At 36.7% G+C, this 21797-nt stretch overlaps 1 long non-coding RNA gene across 2 annotated transcripts in view; it reads left to right on the forward strand.

The window, feature by feature from the left end:
* Positions 1-20219, forward strand: part of LOC115216531 — a 47998-nt gene extending 27779 nt beyond the window's left edge. Inside the window, exons 2-4 of one of the 2 annotated variants that reach the window (XR_003882085.2) lie at positions 716-744; positions 7257-7479; positions 19828-20219. This is a non-coding gene — a long non-coding RNA (uncharacterized LOC115216531). The remainder of the gene's footprint in view (positions 1-715; positions 745-7256; positions 7480-19827) is intronic. The other variant, XR_005000998.1, reaches the window with a different exon arrangement.
* Positions 20220-21797: the final 1578 nt, after the last annotated feature.

Raw genomic sequence — 21797 nt, forward strand, 5'->3', positions numbered from 1 at the left:
TATGGTTCCGGGTTCAGTCCCACTGTGTAGCACCTTCAGCAAGTGTCTTCTACTATAGCCTAGGCCCGACCAAAGCTTTGTGAGTGGATTTGGTAGACGGAAACTGAAAGAAGCCCGTCGTATATATGTATATATATATATATGTGTGTGTGTGTATATGTTTGTGTGTCTGTGTTTGTCCCCCCAACATCGCTTGACAACCAATGCTGGTGTGTTTACGTCCCCGTAACTTAGCAATTCGGCAAAAGAGACCGATAGAATAAGGCCTGGGGTCGATTTGCTCAACTAAAGGCAGTGCTGCATCATGGCCACAGTCAAATGACTGAATCAAGTAAAAGAGTAAGAGTATCAAAGTGCTAGTAGTAGTTATAGTTGTGGTGGTGGTGGTGGTGGTGGTAGTGGTAGTAGTAGCAGTAGTAGTATTAGCAGCAGCAGCAACAGCTTCACCTGTAGCTGCAACTACAGCAACAGTGGTGACAGTTGTAGTAGTAGTAGTAGTAGTGGTGGAGGTGGTGGTGGTGGTAGTAGTAGTAGTAGTAGCTGCAGCAATTCACAGCCTTTTTCTCTTCACAACCATTGTACTGCACTCAGATCTACCTTTCTAGCCCCACTTTTTTTTTTTTAAATATTTTGTTTTAATGAAGAATTTTTAGATGAAGATTAATAAACTGACCAAATTTTTTTATTTATCTTTTTTTTTTAAATTTTTCCCCAGGGCCTACATTCATCAAAAGTACTAAAACAGTGAGTATCCTCTTCTTTTTTTTTTTTATTTAGCTTTGTTTCTGAAACATTGCATCCTTCTTATATCTTTTGTGTGATCATGCTGGGGTACCATCTTGAGGGGTTTTATTCGAACGAATTAACCCCACTACTTATTTCTTTTCAAACCTAGTACTTATTCTATCAGTTTCTTTTGCTGAACTGCTAACTTACAGGGATGTAAACAAAGTAACAGCAGTTGTTAAGTGGTTGTGGGGGACAGACACAAAAACATAGATTATATACATATATATATACACACACGCACATACATATATATATATTTATATGTATATAAAACTTACTTGGAAAAGGATGCGTGGCATTTGATTATATGATAATGATATATCTTTCTGCCCATTACCTTCGTAAAGACAAAATGTGTTTATACTGTCTCTTCTCATACTAGCATTCATAATAATTTTTCTATCATCTTGGCTTACCAGTCCTCACCGTTTGTTTTTACTGTTTTGTTCTCACTGTCCTGTTCTTGTTACCACTTTCACCCTCCGCAAAAAATCCCCAATTTTATTTAATTTGTTTTGCGGGAAGGACTGTTTCAATGAAGTCGCGTCTTGTCCTTGCCTTCGAAATGCAGAGTAGATGAAACAGGGACGACAGAAGAAGGGGAATATTCTTTATGTTGTATGTCTCGTTTCTCTGTTTGTTTTTTTTTGCTGTTCGAAAAAAAGTTAGTTTTCTATGTTTTTGTTTTTATGTTTTCGTTTCTCATTGTGTTCGTTTTTTCTATGTCCTGTACCCATATATGCATGTATATATACATATATATGTAGGTATGTACATATATGTATGTATATATGCATATATTTATATATTATTTATATTACACACACACACATACACATATATATACAGGGTTCGTATCCCGGACAAGCCCAATTTTTTATGGGTGTTGGAGTGGCTGTGTGGTAAGTTGCTTGCTTGCGAACCACAGTGATGTCGCAACTCATTTCTACAGCTGAGTGAACTGGAGCAACGTGAAATAAAGGCTCTTGCTCAAGGGCACAATGCATGGCTCAGTCCGGAAATCGAACTCACTATCTCAGGATTGTGATTCTGATGCTCTAAAAACTAGGCCATGCGCCTTCATGCAAGGTCAGCAAAACACATGAAATTAAACTACAAGGTTTTCCCTGTCCCACTTTTATTAAGAAATGAACAAAGCACAATAATGTACATTAGGCTTTATTCTTAAGATTATTTTTATTTTACTTTATATCAATATATTTTATATTCATGGAAGCAGGGTTAAGAAGCTTGATTCTCAGTTATGTGGTCACTGGATCAGCCTTACAGCATGGCACCTTGTGCCTTCTACTGTAGCCCCAAGCAGACCAAGTCTTTGTGAGTCGATTTGATTGACAACAACTGAAAGAAGCCTGTAATATATTCTTTTACTCTTACTTGTTTCAGTCATTTGACTGTGGCCATGCTGGAGCACTGCCTTTAGTCGAGCAAATCAACCCCAGGACTTATTCTTTGTAAGCCTAGTACTTATTCTATTGGTCTCTTTTGCCGAACCGCTAAGTTACGGGGATGTAAACACAAGCGATGTTGGGGGACAAATACAGATACACACACACACACATATATGAATATATATACATATATACGACGGGCTTCTTTCAGTTTCCATCTACTAAATCCACTTACAAGGCTTTGGTCAGCCCGAGGTTATAGTAGAATACACTTGCCCAAGGTGCCACGCAGTGGGACTGAACCCAGAACCATGTGGTTCACAAGCAAGCTACTTACCACACAGCCACTCCTACGTCTATATGTATATATTTATGTGTATGTATATGAGTGTGTATGAATGGTAGTGTGTATATGTGCATGTGTGTATAAAGTACCTTGTGATAGATGTAAATGAGAGTGTCACCATCATACAAGCAATGATTTGTTTCTAATCTAATCTCCCAAGAGTGAAGTTTTATGGCCTAGTGGTTAGGCAATTCAGATCACAATTGTAAGATTTTGAGTTCAATTCCTGGCAATACATTGAGTCCTTGAGCAAGACACTTTATTTTATGTTGCTCCAGTCCACTCAGCTTGCAAGAGAAGTACTTGTATTTCAAAGAGTGAGTCTTTTCATACTCTGAGTCATACTGAATCTCTTTCGGAACTACATTGAGGTTATGCATGTCTGTGGAGTTCTCAGCCACTTGCATGTCAATTTCACAAGCTGGTTATTTTGTTGATCAGATCAACTGGAACCCTCGTCATCAGAACCAACGAAGTACCAGTTTAAATCTTCCAAGAAAACCTGTTTAGCCATGGGGAAATATCAGCTTGCTTGGAAATAACAACAAATGTGAACACACACACACACACACACACATGTTAGCTGCAAGAATGACTGTGTGGATGAGAAGTTTGCTTCCCAAATACATGGTTCCACATTCAGTCCCTCTGCAAGTGTTTTCTACTATAGCCCTAGGCCAACCATAAGCTTGTGGCTGAATTTGGTAGGTGGGAAACTGCAGCGTTGTTCATCAAAAATGACTGTAAAACATGTTTATAAAGAAGAGTTGTTTGCTTCATACTCCTCGTGTGCCGAGGAGGTATGACAGAAGTAAATAGACAACCTTATACATTCAAATTATTTATTGATTATTATAATGTGAATATCTAATATCTAGGAGTCATACCCTTTGCATTTTTCAATGCAAGGGTCCTATAAGGCATGCTACTGATCAGACAATAACAAAGTGAAGGGTCCTGTCAGAGAGTCTTAAGTTACAGGGATGTAAACACACCAGCATCGGTTGTCAAGTGATGTTGGGGAGACAAACACAGACACACAAACACACACATATATATATATATATACGACGGGCTTCTTTCAGTTTCCATCTACCAAATCCACTCACAAGGCTTTGGTTGGCCTGAGGCTATAGTAGAAGACACTTGCCTAAGGTGCCAAGCAGTGGGACTGAACCTAGAACCATGTGGTTGGTAAGCAAGCTACTTACCACACAGCCACTCCTGCGTGTGTTTATGTCTATTTACAAATAGATAGATAGGCAGACAGACAGACAGGCAGGAAGAGAGAAAGAAAGCGAGAGGGAATGTGAGAGAGATGAAGGCCGATGGAGGTATGAGGAGATCTGAGGTGATATTACAAAGATGTTATTTCACCTTGAATAAAGTTCTTCTCTCCTTACCAACATAAAACAACAATTTTCAGTCAAAATTCTTGACATGTCTGTAAATATATACATTTACTAACCAAGTAGCAAGAAATTTATCTCTAAGGCCATAGGTCAGATGGTGTTCAGTTTCTTGACACAGTTCATTACATTAGTCTCTGTTTCTGGGTGGTGGCGCTGGTGATACTAGTCGTCTTAGTCATCAAGTTGTTGTTGATGGTGGTGGTAAAGGTGATGGTGTTGATAGTAAAGGTGATGGCCTGTTGTTACACAAGTGAGGGTGCTGGTAGCTATAGTGAGGTAGGTGTTACAGTTTTTTAATCCCTACTTGGCTTATGTCAAGCTGAATTAAATAAACTTAGGATTGTAAGCCCCCACCTCGTCTGCTTGTTAAGATGGAAGATTGTGCTTCAAAGTTGATTTGGGTGCTATTTCTAACAGCCCAATTAACTATATAAAAGCTCTATTATTATTATTATTATTATTATTATTATTATTATTATTATTGTTGATGACTTTTAGACAAATGTTGGTAGTCACAGTAGTGGTCATGGTAGTATTGGTCATAGAACAAGGCTGGTGAGAATTGTGGAAATTGTAATCATATTGAAGGCCGTAGAGATAATGGTTGAAGTCTTAAGGTGGATGGTGGGGTGATATAATGTGGATGGTGGCGGTGGTGGTGGTGGAAATGATGATGTTTGTTGGGGTGTGTTTTCTTGCTGTGCCCTCATTGTAGAGTAAATTGTGTGTTTTTGACAAACAACTTATTATTAACTAACAGACACAAATGTAAATTGATGCTTGTACATATATATATATATACCCCTAATTTATGTATGCACATGCATGTATATACATGTATGTGTTTATGTAAATGCTTTCTACAATTGTGCACATGCATGTATTAAGATTGTTTAATCAAAACACAACTTTAATAATGTGGACTTGATTTAATATATGTAAATGTATTAAGTCTACTTCAAATCTAATGGTTCATTAGGTCATAGCTTATCCAGGTTTCTGCATTTAGAAGATTGAGGGTTAAAGACTATACCTTAAGATAATGCCAGTCCATTACAGATACAACTCCCTGTCCAAGCTATCTCTGGTATTCATTTTCAGTTTCATTTATCGAAGGAAATTTGCTTTGCTTTTAGATATGATTCATGAACATCACTCAGCATGTGACATTCAGTAACATCCTTTCAATATCTGTTATATGGCAGCAATCAGCGATGACAACTTCTCTAACTGCTGCTGCCACAGTATCATCAGTCTGCAATCTGGTTAGTGTAAATGTTAGGTAAGGTTTCAGCCAATCATATTAATGAACATTAGACTTAGAGATAAGACAGGCACAGAGACAACAAAGATGGCAAGATAATGTAAAGAGAACAACAAATAGTCAAAGTAAAGGCTACTTTCTTCTATGATAGTTCACCATTTCTCATGGCATCAGCAGACTAAATGGCAAAGCATTGCCCTGGAGGATAACAAGGGAGATGCATTAGAACAGCCACTCTGATTCACAGGGCTCGCACTTGCGGACAGTCATCTCCGCCCTGATAGCAGTGAGCAGTTATATGGTGTAGGGATGTGGATGGCAAGTACACCAGCAGTCTCAGCTGCCACAGGCTTGACCATAAACCGGTCAGACAGTGACCAATACATTGACAGTTTGTTTTTCTCTGACAAGCAATAAAACCTGGGCTGGAAACTGCCAACACCAAATTGCCACTGGAGAAGGTATCACAGCATGTGGCATCCCAGATGAAGGGCCTACTGCTGCAGAATGGGAATGTTGGGAAGGATATCCAGCAGCAGAAACCACGGCAAAGCTGACAGTAGAGTTTGGTGCAGTTGTCTGATTTTCCAGTTCTTGTCAAACCATCCAGTCCATGCCAGTAATAAGGAAGGACAACATTGAGATGATGATGACTCCTTTCTGAGAAACTTTCTTTGTCACAGGTTGGTATATCTTTGGATATTTCATTTTATCAGCCGCTTTACTGTGTTCTTTTAACTCCCACACATACACCAAGTGGAGGCACTGTCACTGATTTTATTCAATCCATTTTTACCCACACTGTTGAATTCTTGGCTATTGATGATCTTGAGTCAGTTGTTGCATCTGACCAAAGGGACAGCAAAATTATGGTACTGTCAAAAATTACCAAAATGTTTTCCTTTGTCTCTAAATAGAGATATAATCAGGCATATGTGATGATTTCCTCTTTGATGCAACACGCTCAATTCTAAAAGAAGAGGAACAAACACAATGCCATATCCAAAACTAGAGCATTAGCATCAATGTATGAGAAATATGAATAACTGGAATTATTGGTTATGATATCAGACCTTACCTTTGTAAGAAAACCTGCTCATTAAAGATCATATCTACAAACTAAGTTTTATCACTTGTCTCTTTCTAGATGTGCATGTGACCTGTGTTTCGCTTTGTATGTTGTTGATATTAAGTCAATCATGACAATATCATTCTCTTCTGACAAGATAATTACCCAGCAGAAACACCGATGGTATGCAAATGTGAAATGTATAAATCCATAATTGCATGTTATATATTTAGGATTTGAGGGAGAAAGAAATAAACGAAACCAAATTTTATATGGTTATTAAACAGTGTCGTTTCATTATTGCACTAAATAAAGATGTGCAGGCTTGAAACACATTGAGAAGCAAAGCAAATATCTTTATTAAATGAAGGAAGTGAACCGGCCAAGTCATTAGGGATATTTTTTCCAGCGTTCTATGCCCTGAATTTAAATCCTGCTTAAGTCAACTTTGCAACTTTAGCTTTCAATTGAATAAGTGGAATTGTTAGAACAGTGGATGAGATGATTTGTGATGTCTATTTCTTTTACTTGTCTCGGTCATTTGATTGCAGCCAAGCTGGAGCACCATCTTGAAAGGTTTTAGTTGAACAAATCACCCCCAGGGCTTATTTTTAATGCTTAGTACTTATTCTATTGGCTTCTTTTGCTGAACTGCTAAGTTACCGAGATGTAAACACACCAACAATGGTTGTCAAACAGTGATGGGAGGGGGGACAAACACAGATACAAACACACACACATACATATATATATACACATGTATATACAATGGGCTTCTTTCAGTTTCTGTCTATCAAATCCACTCACAAGGCTTTGGTTGGCCTGAGGCTATAGTAGAAGATACTTGCCCAAGGTGCCACACTGTGGACCTGAACACAGAACCATGTGGTTGGGAAGCAAGTTTCTTATCACACAGCCTCATCTGCACCTATTTGATTACTTTTGTTTTTTAATCTTTTATCAGGATGGAAGCTGGCACCAATGACTCTTTAAAGTCTTCCCTGACTGATGAGAGAGAAGGAAGAAGTTATTGCCAAACTGTTGATTTAATAAAAATATCTCCAACAGAGCAGACTTATCTAAAGCTACCTAACGTGGTGATGATTAACCAAATAATAGATTAGGTCTACCATCCAGTGGTCATGGAAGGATTTGAACTCACAACACAGAGAGTTGGAAGAAATACGGTAAAGTATCCGGTCAGATATTCTTATAGTCCTACTAATTCATCATACTACATCAGTACTTTTTTTTATCAACCCTGAATGGATAAGAAGCCTTGTGGAAGCATGTGGCTAGGTGGTTAAGGTGTTGGACTCATGATTGTAGTTTCGATTCTTGGACCAGGTGATGCATTGCATTCTTCAGCAAAACACTTCATTTCATATTGCTCCAGTACACTCAGCTGGCAAAAATAAGTAATCCTGTGATGGAACAGTGTCCCTGAAAACTGGCCCTTATGAGTTTGCCTGACTCTGAGAAGCTTACTTTTTTTATGGTTGGTCTTGACAGGGATTCAAAACATATGCAACTCATGAGGCATTGTGTCTGCTGTTTTAACAACTAAGCTATTTTGCTACCCAGTTTCTATAATACAGTTCTATATTTAAGAGATGAGGAATTATGTACATTATTTACATTTGACGGATATTTGTCCTTATCATATGCCCACGGGCATAAGGCGTAGTGGTTAAGAGCGCGGGCTACTAACCCCAAGATTCCAAGTTCGATTCCAAGCAGTGACCTGAACAACAATAATAATAACAACATCGAAAAATACCTTAGGAATGAGAACCCAGGTTTGAAATTTTCCCAAGACACCTGATGAAGGCTGGAGGATAAATCAGCCGAAACGTGTTAACAACAGACAAGATGAGGACAAATATCAGTCAAATGTAAATAATATAAATAATGTACAATTTCTATAATCTTCTCCAAAAAAGTGCTTCTTTGCATTTGTGCAAAGAAGTTAAAAACTTTTTTTTACCTGGCTCATAATGATGGCTTTTGATCTAGGTTTAAGTTAAGGTAGCATGTTTGCAGAATCGTTAGCACGCTGAACAAAATGCTTAGTGGGATTTCACTTGTGTTTATGTTCTGAGTTCAAATTCCACCCAGGTCTTCTTTTGCTTGTCATCCTTTCAGAGTTGATGAAATATGTACCAGTTGAGCAGTGGGGTGGTGAGCTTGGAGAAACGTTAGCACGCCGGGCGAAATGCTTAGTGGTATTTCACCTGCCGCTACGTTCTGAGTTCAAAACTCCGCCGAGGTTGACTTTGCCTTTCATCCTTTCGGAGTCGATTAAATAAGTACCAGTTACGCACTGGGGTCGATATAATCGGCTTAATCCATTTGTTCTCTCTGTGTTTAGCCCCTTGTGAGTAGTAAAGAAATATGTATTTCGCCTGCCACTACGTTCTGAGTACAAAATTCCGCCGAGGTCGACTTTGCCTTTCATCCTTTCGGAGTTGATTAAATAAGTACCAGTTACGCACTGGGGTCGATATAATCGGCTTAATCCATTTGTTCTCTCTGTGTTTAGCTCCTTGTGAGTAGTAAAGAAATATGTATTTCACCTGCAGCTACGTTCTGAGTACAAAATTCCGCCGAGGTCGACTTTGCCTTTCATCCTTTCGGGGTCGATTAAATAAGTACCAGTTACGCACTGGGGTCAATCTAATTGACTTAGTCCCTTTGTCTACTCTTGTTTGTCCTCTCTATGTTTAGCCCCTTGTGAGCAATAAAGAAATAAGAAGTTGAGCAGTGGGGCTGATGTAATCAACTTACCCTTCCCCTCAGACTTGCTGGCCTTATGCCAAAATTTGAAACTGATTTAGGTACAATTCCAGCAACATTTTAACATTTTCTTATTATTATCAAAGAATGTATATGTGTATTTTAATACTTTTGTGACAACCAGTACTTAACACAACAAAGCTTATACAAAGCTTTGCATTTTACTTTTGACAATCTTTTTCTAAAAAATTGAAACCAGTCAAGTGAATAAACATCTTTAAAATTGCATTTTCAAACCTTCTTTCATATATATTTCCGTTCGTGTGGCACCTTACAACTTCACTTTGTTATATATGTGTGTGTGTGTGTGTGTGTGTATATATATATACTAACATGAAAACACAACATATATATGTATATATATATCCAAACATGAAAACACATATATATAAGTATATATATATATATATAATGTAAAAAATAACACAGATGGATTGTGTTATTATTTATTCTTCCCCTAACTCATTACCTTCCATACATTTGGATCCACAGTTTATAGTTGATGGGGGAATACTTGCAGTGAGTGTACATGTATAACTTTGATGACACAGTGTGTATCCAGACACTTACTTATGAAGCTATGCATAACTGGAAGGACAAATCCATATTTACTTTAGTAAGTACATATATGCCAGTACTCATTGCTAGTACACAGGTGCGCTATCCCTGACCCTACCTTGGTGCTTTTACTATTCAAATACCTAATTTCTTTTTTAATCCTATATTTATTCAGTGTAAGAGAAGTCGTGTCTTGGTTGTCCATGTAACAATATGTTATAAATATGCTTCTTCTTTTCTCAAAAATAATTCGACAATGACCATATGCTAAGAGTGGACACTCTGTTCTACATGTTGAAAAATACTGACCATGAGACAGTGTGTCCTCCCTTGGCAGGGGTCAAATTGCTGCTGCCCAAAGATAGCAATAACAACAATGACATCAACAACAACAAGAAAATGCAGTTGAAGAATTAAAGATAATAGAAACAAAAACAATGATAAATTCCTTAAACAAATGAGGAAATTTTCCTTAAAGAAGATAGTAATGTCGAGGGTAAAAGAGATGAGGATGATGAAGAAGAAGGAAGAGGAGGAGGGTATACAATTTGAAGACAACAAAAAAGCTTATGTAAGTACACTGATTTGTAAAATCTATATTGGGAAGATGGATGAAAGTCAAACCTCCTGTGACATGGTACAAAAATAAGCCATGTACTCTTTTAGCTTGAATTGGTTTCTAGCAGGGTGGCCATGCTGGGGCATTGCCTTCAAGGGTTTAACTGATTAAGTCTATGTAAGTACTTATTTTTTTAAAGTTTGGTACTTATTTCATCTGTTTCTATTTTGCCAAACCACTGAATTACATGGATGTAAACAAACCCAGACTGAATGTCAAATGGTATTGGGGGATGCAAATGAAAATACAAAGATGCATGCATGCACATGTGCACACACACACGAGGGGTTGCTGAAAAGTTCCAGTCTTTTGATAAAAGAAAACACAGGAGCATCAGATAATTATGATCTTATTCAAGATATTCCCCTCTCAGGTTCACACAATTATTGCAGTGGTCCTTCAGTTGTCCTAAGCTCTGTAAAAGAACTCAGAAGGTTGGGCCTCCAACCAGATCTTTCATGATACCATTAAATCCAGGAACTTTTCAGCCCCCCTTGTACATGTACATGAAGATCACAGTGCATGAAACTTAAGTTGAGATAGAAATTCAGTTTCAATAAACTGTATGTATATGTGTGTGTGTGTATATATATATATATATATATATATATGTGTGTGTGTGTGTGTGTGTGTGGAGGCACAATGGCCCAGTGATTAGGGCAGCGGACTCGCGGTTTCGATTCCCAGACTGGGCATTGTGAGTGTTTATTGAGCGAAAACCCCGAAAGCTCCACGAGGCTCTGGCAGGGGTCGGTGGTGAACCCTGCTGTACTCTTTCACCACAACTTTCTTCCTGTTTCTGTTGTATCTGTATTTCAAAGGGCCAGCCTTGTCACACTTTGTGTCACGCTGAATCTCTCCGAGAACTACGTTAAGGGTAAACATGTCTCTGGAGTGCTCAGCCACTTGCACATTAATAAATGAGCTGCGACGTCACTGGTGCCTAGCTGCATCGGCCTTTGCCTTTCCCTTGGATAACATCGGTGGCGTGGAGAGGAGAGGTTAGTATGTATGGGTTAGTATGTATGTCCAGACTTCTGCCTCAGAGGGTAACTTTCTAGGTGCAATCCCATGGTCATTCATGACCAAAGGGGGTCACAAATATGTGTGTGTGTGTGTATATACATATATGTGTGTATACATACATGAGTATACATATATATATATATATATATATATATATATATACACAAATGTATACATATATATATATATCTATACATCCATATATGTTTGTATGCATGCATTTATGTATATATGCCTTCATCTTCATCATAATCATAATTTTTTATGCTTGCAATGATGAGACAGAATTTATTCAGAACTGACAGAACTGTGTTCCTTCTGTAACAATTCCATCATTTTGCTTTTCTTTTCAGACAGCATTATCCATTATCTCCTTCTTCCCTTAAGACAGTACGGTGAGGGAAATTTGGCTAATATTTCTAACAAATCTGCCAGTTGTATGGAGGCTCCGTTATTGACTCTTATTGATTTAATCCTCTTTATATTGGTATGGGAAACACACAGCAAAAGGTAGGTTCATGATGATCAAGACATCTACATGACAAATGTTCTTGAAAAAAAAAACAAGCTAATTCCAATCTTCTGCAAATTATTCATCATCTGGTCTCTTAGATACCAATACTATACATTCTGTGTGTTTGTGTGTTTTGAAATAGAAAATGGCTAACTTCTTAGGAAGAACAAACTGATCCCACATTAATGATGCTCTGTGAGACAGTGTGTCCTCCCTCAGGGGTACATCTACAACAGCCACTCCGTCCAGAAACACACACATGTAAGCAGGAATACACACACACACACTCATACTTACACACATATGCATACAAAGATACCTGTTATGACAACTGAGGAGACTTCTATGTGGTCACACAACCTAGCAGAAACAGCAACCAAATTTTCCCTGAATTTGCACTATACCGTAGTTTTTATTGATTTGAACTGATCCAGAGTGAAACAAGACCAACAAGTCCCAGTGGAAAAAAATCTGAAACCAGGCAAGTATCTATATGGTGGCTTGACTTGCTAGATATAGCGACTATATTAATCTGAATCAACACCTGCCATCCTAAAACAGAGAAGGGTATATTAGACAATGTAGCCTCTGATATGCAAACACATGACAAGGCTGTAACTAGGATATTGTTGATCATGTCTGTTTAATCAGGGCTGACCTTAAGCTCAAGAACAACTGCCAAAGACATGTGAGAAATCAAAACTAGGTATTATAGATTCTATTGATGACTTCTGTCTTTGAGTTATATTGTTTATAGAATCCCCACCAAAATATATTACTAATTACAACAATCAAAATCACAGGTTCAACTACATGGTTACCAACTCTTTACAAATACATATATATATATACAGACACACACATGCATATACCATTAAAGAGTGAGCTTCTTTTTAAGATATATGATACTTCAGAAATGTAAGCACATGTGGATTGTTGGCAATTTTTCCTGCATTCTCTTTGAACTTCCCTCTTTCGATGAAGAGCTATGCCCAAATTGTTAGCAACTCACTCTTTTCACTGTGCGTCAAATAAATATATTGTTTATGCACATCCTCACATTCATGAATCTCTTTTCCTCTGTTTTTAATAGCTTGTTCTTTGAATTGACTATACATACTTACATGTACATACATACATACATACATACATATATATATATATACATACATACATCATCATCATCGTCGTTTAATGTCCATTTTCTATGCTAGCATGTGTTGGATGGCAGTGTTTCTACAGCTGGATGCCCTTCCTAATGCCAACCACTCCATGAGTGTAGTGGGTGTGTTTTACGTGCCACTGGCACAGGGGCCAGAAGAGGCTGGAAATGGCCACAATTGGTTGGTGCTTTTTATGTGCCACCCACACATAAAAAGCTAGGTATTGTTTCAAAGTAATGCCAAGCAGTAAAAGTGTAATGCTCAAGGTGTTCAGCTCATGATCAAAAGGTTGTGGGTTCAATTCCTAGATTAGGTGGCACATTGTGTTCTCAAGCAAGGTACTTCATTATCACATGTCTCAAGTCTACTCAACTGGAATGAGTGCCAGCCAGGTGCTAGTGAAGCACTCTGGACATCTAGTTGTACATCCTCTACGATCTGATGGGTTAAGAGTGAAGTGGCCAAGAAGGTATCTATGTCTGCTTTCCACTACATAAGTACCTAAAACAATTTACAAAAATGTGATACATGCTTATAAGGCCAAACTTGCTCACAAGTGATGTACATCGAAACTTTATTTTTAATACTATGTAATGTACTGACACTAGCACAGATCCATGGACTCTCCCTTCAAAGACAACGTATGAGTGTTCAGCTTTTGCCGAACAGCCAACACAAATGATTTGTTTGAAGTGATCAAATGTATGTGTTGTATTGGGTTGTCTGGCAAGTCCGTGCCGATTTTTAAAGGAAAGAAAAAGGTCAATAAATACTTGACATTACATTTTTAATCAACCAAATATGAACTATTTTGTTGCACAATGCTTCTCCATCTTTCCTTTAACTTGAAAATACCCTCTTTCCAGAATTGAGGTGGTTTCATGGCAAAGAATTCATCAAGGTATCTTTTCACATCATCCAAGGAATTGAAATTTTTACCATTAAGACCTGAATAAGTGGAAATCCGAAGGAGCAATATCAGGTGATTATGGAGGGTGGGGTAACACATCCCAGCCGAGCTGCAGCAACTTTTGTCTGGTTCCCAAAGCATGAAGTGCCGAAAATTAACTTTCTCATCTTCCATTTTAAAGGGTTACAGAATTAACACAGGTTATAGGAACATAAACCTTCTTCCACGAAAAGAAGCTTAAACTGCGCTCTAAATGAAGGTGTAGTCAAATCCTATTTTATGAACTCAACCATGTTCTGAAATAAGTCAAAAGGTAAGCTACTATAAATCGGCATGAACTTTCTGGACAACCCAATACATTTGCTCACTCTCGTCATCAAATCAGCATTGCCTAAACAAGTGCACAGTGTACCATGTGTTAGGTATTCAAATTTTCGCAGAATAATGTGAGATGGAGTGTTTTGCCCAAGAACACAATGCACCACCCTGTCTAGGAATTGAAACCACGATCTCGCATTTGCGAGTAACACCCGAACCACTAGGCCATGCGTCCTCACTGATTACACTGTAATTAACTAATAAAATAAGAGCTCTCCATATTTTCATTAAATGTAGGAATTACAGTATGCTATTGTTTCTAGCAAATTAAATAACTACTTATAGGCTTCCTCATTGGCTCACAATCACATATAGACTCTCTTTCGTTTATATAATTTAGTCAGTTGACGACCATCATTTACAATGTCTTCTTCAAATTCTAGTAACTTCATCACCACTACACAAAAACTGGATGATTATTTTTACTAATTTCAGTCATTAAATTCAGCCGTGCAGAGGCAGTATCTGTAAGAAGAGTCAACTGGCTACTTATTTAATCGTCAATGTCAAAACAGACGTAATCAAAGCAAGGTGATATGAATTTAAAGGGGCATAACTCAGATGGCGCTAAATATAAATTTGCTTAAGGCATTGACTTTATTTATCCCACGCCAATACACATATAAATATATATCATTTTATCTTTTATATCTTACTTGTTTCAGTCATTAGACTGTGGTCATGCTGGGGCACCACCTTGAATTTTTTGTTGAATGAATCCACTCACAAGGCTTTGATCAACCTAGATCTATAGAAGACACTTGTTCAAAATGCCAGACATTGGGACTGAAACTGAAACCATGTGATTGGGAAGCAAGCTTCTTAACCACTCAGCCAGTCATACCTGTGCCTGTTTGTGTGGGCATTAGGTCGTGGTTTGTGGCAGGAAGGGCTCCAGTCATAAAACACTATCATCATTACTGCATTCAACTAATCCATGCTAACATGGAAAATTGGATGCAAGAGTTACAGAAAGTGTTGTTGCTGAAATTAATCACGGTTTCAAATTTTGGCACAAAGCCAGAAATTTTGAGGAAGGAGGTAAATTGATTACATCGACCCTAGTGCTCAACTGGTACTTATTTTATCGACCCCAAATGGGTGAAAGGTAAAGTTGACCTCGGCAGAATTTGAAGGCAGAATAAAGTCAGATGACATGCTCCTAAGCATTTTGCCTGGCATGCTAAAGATTCTGCCACCTCACTGCCTTCTTGCTGAATTTAATAATCCTTTCTACTAAAGGTACAAGGCCTGAAATTTTGGAGGAAGGGACCAGTCAATAACATCGACCTCTGTACTCAACTGGTACTTATTTTATCGACCTCAAAAGGACAAAAGGTAAAGTTGAATTTGGCAGAATTTGAACTCAAAACAAAGTCAAACAAAACACCGTTTAGCATTTTGCCCAGCCTGCTAATGATTCTGCCAGCTCGCTGCCTTTTTTGCTGAACTTAAGAGGAACATGATTGGCCTGGATGAAATGCAGTGTGACTTTGTATGAAGAAGAGGTACTATTAGTGTCATATTCCTAGTGAGACAAGTTCAGAAAAAGCACTAAGCCAGATGTAAGACCCCTATACCTGGTCAACTTAGAGAAGACCTCTGACAGGGTGCCTTGCTCTGTAATTTGGTGGTCGATAAGGAAGCTAGAGGTGGATAAATGGTTTGTGAGGGCTGTGCAGATCATGTACAATAGGTGCAATAAGTAATGAGTTTGGTGACAAATTTAGCATGCAGGTAGAAGTTCATAAAAGTCGTATCAATCCACAGCACTAGACTGATAGTTTTTTTATCAACCTTGAAAGGATGAAAGGCAGAGTTTACATTAGAGGGATTTGAATTCAGTGCAGAAAGTTGGATCAAATAACATGAGAATTTTTATTCAATGCTGTAATGATTCAGCCATTTCACAACCAAAATATTCCTGTCTTTGTTCAGCCAATCAAGAACAAGAAAACATCATGAAAGTATGGAGTTGTCAGATAAATTTCTTATTTTTTTTCTATTTGGCACTCAATTGTCATATGTATGAAAAGAAGTAAAATTCATTCAAATTTCAAAAGCAATAAACAGAATTTGTAGAGAAAGAATAGAGCTACAAAAAAAGACATAAGACTCCATAAGAAAAATATTTTTGATGTTAACTGAAATAAAATTTCATTTTTGGATTTGGTTTGCAAGATTCTTTATATAAGTTCGTGTGTTGAAGCATATTCTGTTGTGTCTGGGGAGAGTAATTTTCTTTTTGTGCCTTATAATGTAACACACTCACCGGTAAAATTTCCACTTATTTCTTATTTTTATTTTCCTAAAATTTTCGTTGCATCTTGCAACCGTTTCAATAGTCTTGACTATTGGAAAGGATCAAAATAAACAGGGGGGAAAAAAATTAATAAATTTATCTCACAAAGCTTAGACAGGGGTGTGAGGTATTGTTTAGTAAACATTGGAGAATTTATTACTTGGGCTTTTAAATATTTTGCTTTATGGTGATTGAGCAATATTTTTGATACACTCCAATATGAATTCACTTTCTTACTTAAAGGCATGTGCTTATTTTTGGAATGCATTTTAAATGCAGATTTTATTGAAAGGGATTATAATCTATAGGGGATTCCTTGTAATTTTTCTATATATGGATTTATATGTAGATTTCATTCAAATGTAATATAATCCAATCAGGAATACATTGTTTTCACAACAGGTTATTTAAGTGTAATTTTTCTGAGGAAAGTCAATTTTAAAATGCAATAATTGATAAGGTTATGAATATGAAATAAATCAAAATTAAATTTGATATAAAATTCAAATTTCAAAAAATTAAAAATTAGCTTTGAAATTTAAAGCTTTATGAGGGAACATCTTCAAATATAATCATTTAGTATGAAACTATCAAAGTATAGATTACTTGAGAATTTGAACAATTCTAGTAATTTGCACTGAACAGATTGCTGTATACTGTTTAACAAGTTACTTTTGGTTATTTGTAGAAAGTTTAAAAAACTGTGCAAGAAAAGGTTAAGTGGAAATAAAAAAAAATAATCAGAATCATCATCATCATTTTACGTCCATCTTTTCATGCATGGATCAAATAAACTTTGAATCCTTTTCCGATGCCAAGCATCACCTGTTTCCAAGCAATACAATATTTCTATGACCAGACATGTTTTCATGGAAGACTGGCAATAAAAGACAGACAATGCTTGCATGACAGTGAAGCTTGTTTACAACTATTAAATGAAGTCAAGGCAAGGAGACAGTAATACACACACACACACACACACACACACACATATATATATATATATACACACACATATACTCACATACATATATAACCACTCAGCCACATGTGTGCCTACTAAAAATAGTGAAAAAGCATAAAATAGAAATTAATTTAAAAGTTAAAAATATAAAATATCAACAAGTCTTATATTTGCTATATGTAGGCATATATGCATCTGTGAGTGTGTGTGTGTGTGTGTGTGTTACTGTCTGACCCATGGCAGCATGGAAAAGTGATGATGATGATGCTAAATTATTACATTTGAATATCCACCCTTGAAAACCTTTTAAATTTTAAATCAGGTTCTTAACTTTATAAATTCTGAAATTTCACTTTAACCTAAATAATAATATTCTAATATTTTTATATTTTTAAAATTCTCTTTCATTAAAAATATTACACTTAAATAGTCTTTGAGAGCATAATGCATCTCTGATCACAAAGAATCCCAATAAAATCTCCATATAAATCCACCTGTCCATCCATAGATCCATTTTCTCTGCCCATTGTAGCAGAAAAGCCCCCAGGCAACTCCTTCAGAGGTTCCTTTCAGAAGTTACCATCATTACACTCTCTGGCTGGATTGCCAAGATTAGCCATCTGAGAGACTGGATATTATCCAGTTATTTCCTTTTTGATCTATATCTAGGTCTCCAGCCAGTTGGCTCAGTTTGAAGAATCCACATTTAGAAATAGGCCTGGTTCAGTTACAATGATGAATGTTCCAGATGATTCAATCAACCACACAGCCTGCTCGTGAAATTAATGTGCAAGTGGCTGAGCATTCCACAGACAAGTGTGCCCTTAACGTTGTTCTCAGGGATGAAAAGCAAAGTTGACCTTGGCAAAATTTGAACTCAGAACATCAGGATGGATGAAATACCACTGAGCATTTGGCCCAGTGTGCTAACAGTGCTGTAATATCAAAAAGCTGGGATGCCTTCAGTGAAAGATAATTGGATGAGTCTAATGCGAAGTGATCATTCATATGGTGGGACAAATGTATATTATATAAATAATGTACATAATTCCTCATCTCTTAAATATAGAACTGTATGTTCCAATTTAACCCTTTAGCATTCAGGTTACTCCTTTCAAACGTAAATTTTATTTATTCCCATTGTTTTGAATTAATCATGTATTATCTTGTAGCCTTGAGATTTCCATCATTATCATTTAGCATCTGTAAATATATATATGTATGTTTGTATGTATATATATATACGGAGAATTCACAAAAAAACAAAAGACGAAGACAGGTGGTATAGACAACAAATAGATGTATAAGTATAATGCTCGGGAAGTGAAAAAGTCTCAAACGTTTCAAGCCTACGATCTTCCACAGAAAGGAACACAGAAAGAAACAAGGAGAGAAAATAAAGAATGTGTAGTGGCTAGCATGTCTTTCTCTGATATCTGCAGTGATTTTAATAGTAAATCCATAAGAGATGTTATCTCAGGACACATCTACAGTAACTGGCCTATCAACAGTGTGTGTGTGTGTGTATATCAAATATGACTCGGAGATGGTTATTTTGCATTAAAAACTGCCTCAGTTGAGTATATAAGAGATGTATGTGTGTGTGTCTGTGCACATGTCATGTATGTGTACATGTGTGTGTGTAAACAAAATTACCCTCTTAAATATCCTAGAAAAGTAATCACATGACCATATATAGTAGCAGTAATATTGTTTTCAAAGTTTGGCACATGTCCAGCAATTACAGAGGAGGGAGTAAGTCGATCAAACTGGTACATATTTTATTAACCCTGAAAGAGTGAAAGCCAAAGTTGACTCCTCAGAATGTAAAGTTAGATGAAATGCCACTAAGCATTTTACCCAGTGTGCTAACACTTCCTTTAAATTGGTTTCAAATTTTGGGGGAGTCAGATTAAGCCAATTACATCAACCCCAGTGCTCAATTGGTACTTATTTTATCTACCTTGAAAGGATGAAAAGCAAAGTTGACCTTGGCAAAATTTGAACTCAGAACATCAGGATGGATGAAATGCTACTGAGCATTTGGCCTAGTGTGCTAACAGTGCTGTAATATCAAAAAGCTGGGATGCCTTCAGTGAAAGATAATTGGATGAGTCTTATGAGAAGTGATCATTCATATGGTAGGGATAGTCATTAATTTATTTATTAGCACACATTATGAAAGAAAAAGTTTCCAAGACATTATGAAAACCAAAAAAAAAAAGAAAAAAGAAAAAGAATGATTTCATTAAAAGAAAATGAGTTTGTTTCCTTAATAAACATTGTTATTGTGTTTTTTTTTAAGTGGAAAAAGAATAGTGCTATCTTCATTAAAAATTGAGTAAAACAGATGTTGGTAATGTGTCCCCAAGGATATGAAGCATGATGACAGTAGAAGAAATGACGCCAGAGGCAACCATCAGATGGGAGGATGATAATGAACACAGGTGAAAAATCTGAAGGAAAAAAAAATAATTCTGAAGCTGGTGAGATGGTTTTTAGATACAACTGATGTCTGGATAAAGAACTTTCTAAGAACGACAAGAGAATAATTGGCTGGTTGTTTGTCTTGACAGACATCAACTCCAGAAGAACTACAAATAAATCTGAGTTAATTGTAATTGTTGAAAATTCATTACAATTGCATAATGGAAGAAAAAAATAAGTCCAGATTAATAAAACTCGAAATAACTTTCATGAGAAAATGTTTCCTTCAAATCTTTTTCCTATTTTTTTTTTATTTCTTTTTCCTTGTTTTTCAGCCATTAGACTGTGGCCATACTGGGATACCACCTTGAGGAATTTTTATTTGACTAAATCAATTCCAGTACTTATATATATATATAATATATATATATATATATATATATATATATATATTTATTTAAGCCTGGTTCTTATTCTGTTGGTTTCTTTTGCTGAACCACTAAGTTACAGGGACATAAACACAGAAACAGCAGTTGTCAAGCAGTGATGGGGGACAAACATTAACCTAAAGACACACATACATATACTCTTTTACTTGTTTCAGTCATGTGACTGCTGCCATGCTGGAGCACCGCCTTTAGTTGAGCAAATTGACCCCAGGACTTATTCTTTGTAAGCCTAGTACTTATTCTATTGGTCTCTTTTGCCGAACTGTTAAGATATGAAGACATAAACACACCAGCATCAGTTGTCAAGTGATGTTGGTGGGGACAAGCACAACAGACACACAAACATATATGTACATATATACAACGGGCTTCTTTCAGTTTCCGTCTACCAAATTCACTCACAAGGCTTTGGTCAGCCCGAGGCTATAGTAGAAGACACTTGCCCAAGGTGCCACACAGTGGAACTGAACCTGGAACCATGTGGTTGGTAAGCAAGCTACTTAACACACAGCCATGCCTGTGCCTATAGTAGAAGACACTTGCCCAAGGTGCCATGCAGTGGGACTGAACCTGGAACCATGTGGCTGGGAAGCAAACCTCTTACTACATAGCCATGTCTGTGCCTAAATATTTCTTTTTTTGAAACTCTTCCTTCATTTGTAGAAATATGAAAATATAGCACAAATCAGACTGTAGTCAATGTACAGCCTCGGTACAAATACTGACAAAGAAGATTCATCATGAGAAATTCCATACGATAGCTACAGAATTCACAAACATACAGCACCAATTCTGTAAGTTTTTCTTACAAAAATGGCAGTACAGACACTAATAATATTAAGTGAACATAATTTCTTAATTCTATTCAAGAAAGGAGACGATAATAACTCAACAAAGACAGTTCACACTTAATTGTTTTGTGACAGAAACAAACAATTATGATTGTTGTTTTGAGTGGAAAATATATTTACAGACTTGATAAGTAAATAATGTGAATTTTGTTAGTTATGTACTGGCGTCCAGGATGTCAGATATTTTACCTTACAGCAATCAAACTTGTCGACAAACTCTCTCAGATTTTATTTGTGTATAACAAGTTCTGATAATTAAAACAAGACAACTGGACTTATGCAAATGATTTTGACATAATTCACTAATTCTGAAGGCGACTGAGAGAGAGATTGAAGAATTGCTGATTCTAGGATTATCTTAATTAAAGTCAATATACATAATTAAGAAGTTGGAAAATGACCAGGTGAGAAGTGATTATCATACTCAGCATGTTCAGCTGTTTTAATAAGATTAATCTTAACCAAATTAATTCCACAGAAATAGAGATTAGCAGTATGAAATAATTACCAACATAAAGTTTGTAAACAATCACAATAAGATATGATAC

The sequence above is a fragment of the Octopus sinensis genome, linkage group LG10 (genome assembly GCF_006345805.1).
Source record: "Octopus sinensis linkage group LG10, ASM634580v1, whole genome shotgun sequence".
Lineage (NCBI taxonomy): Eukaryota > Metazoa > Mollusca > Cephalopoda > Octopoda > Octopodidae > Octopus > Octopus sinensis.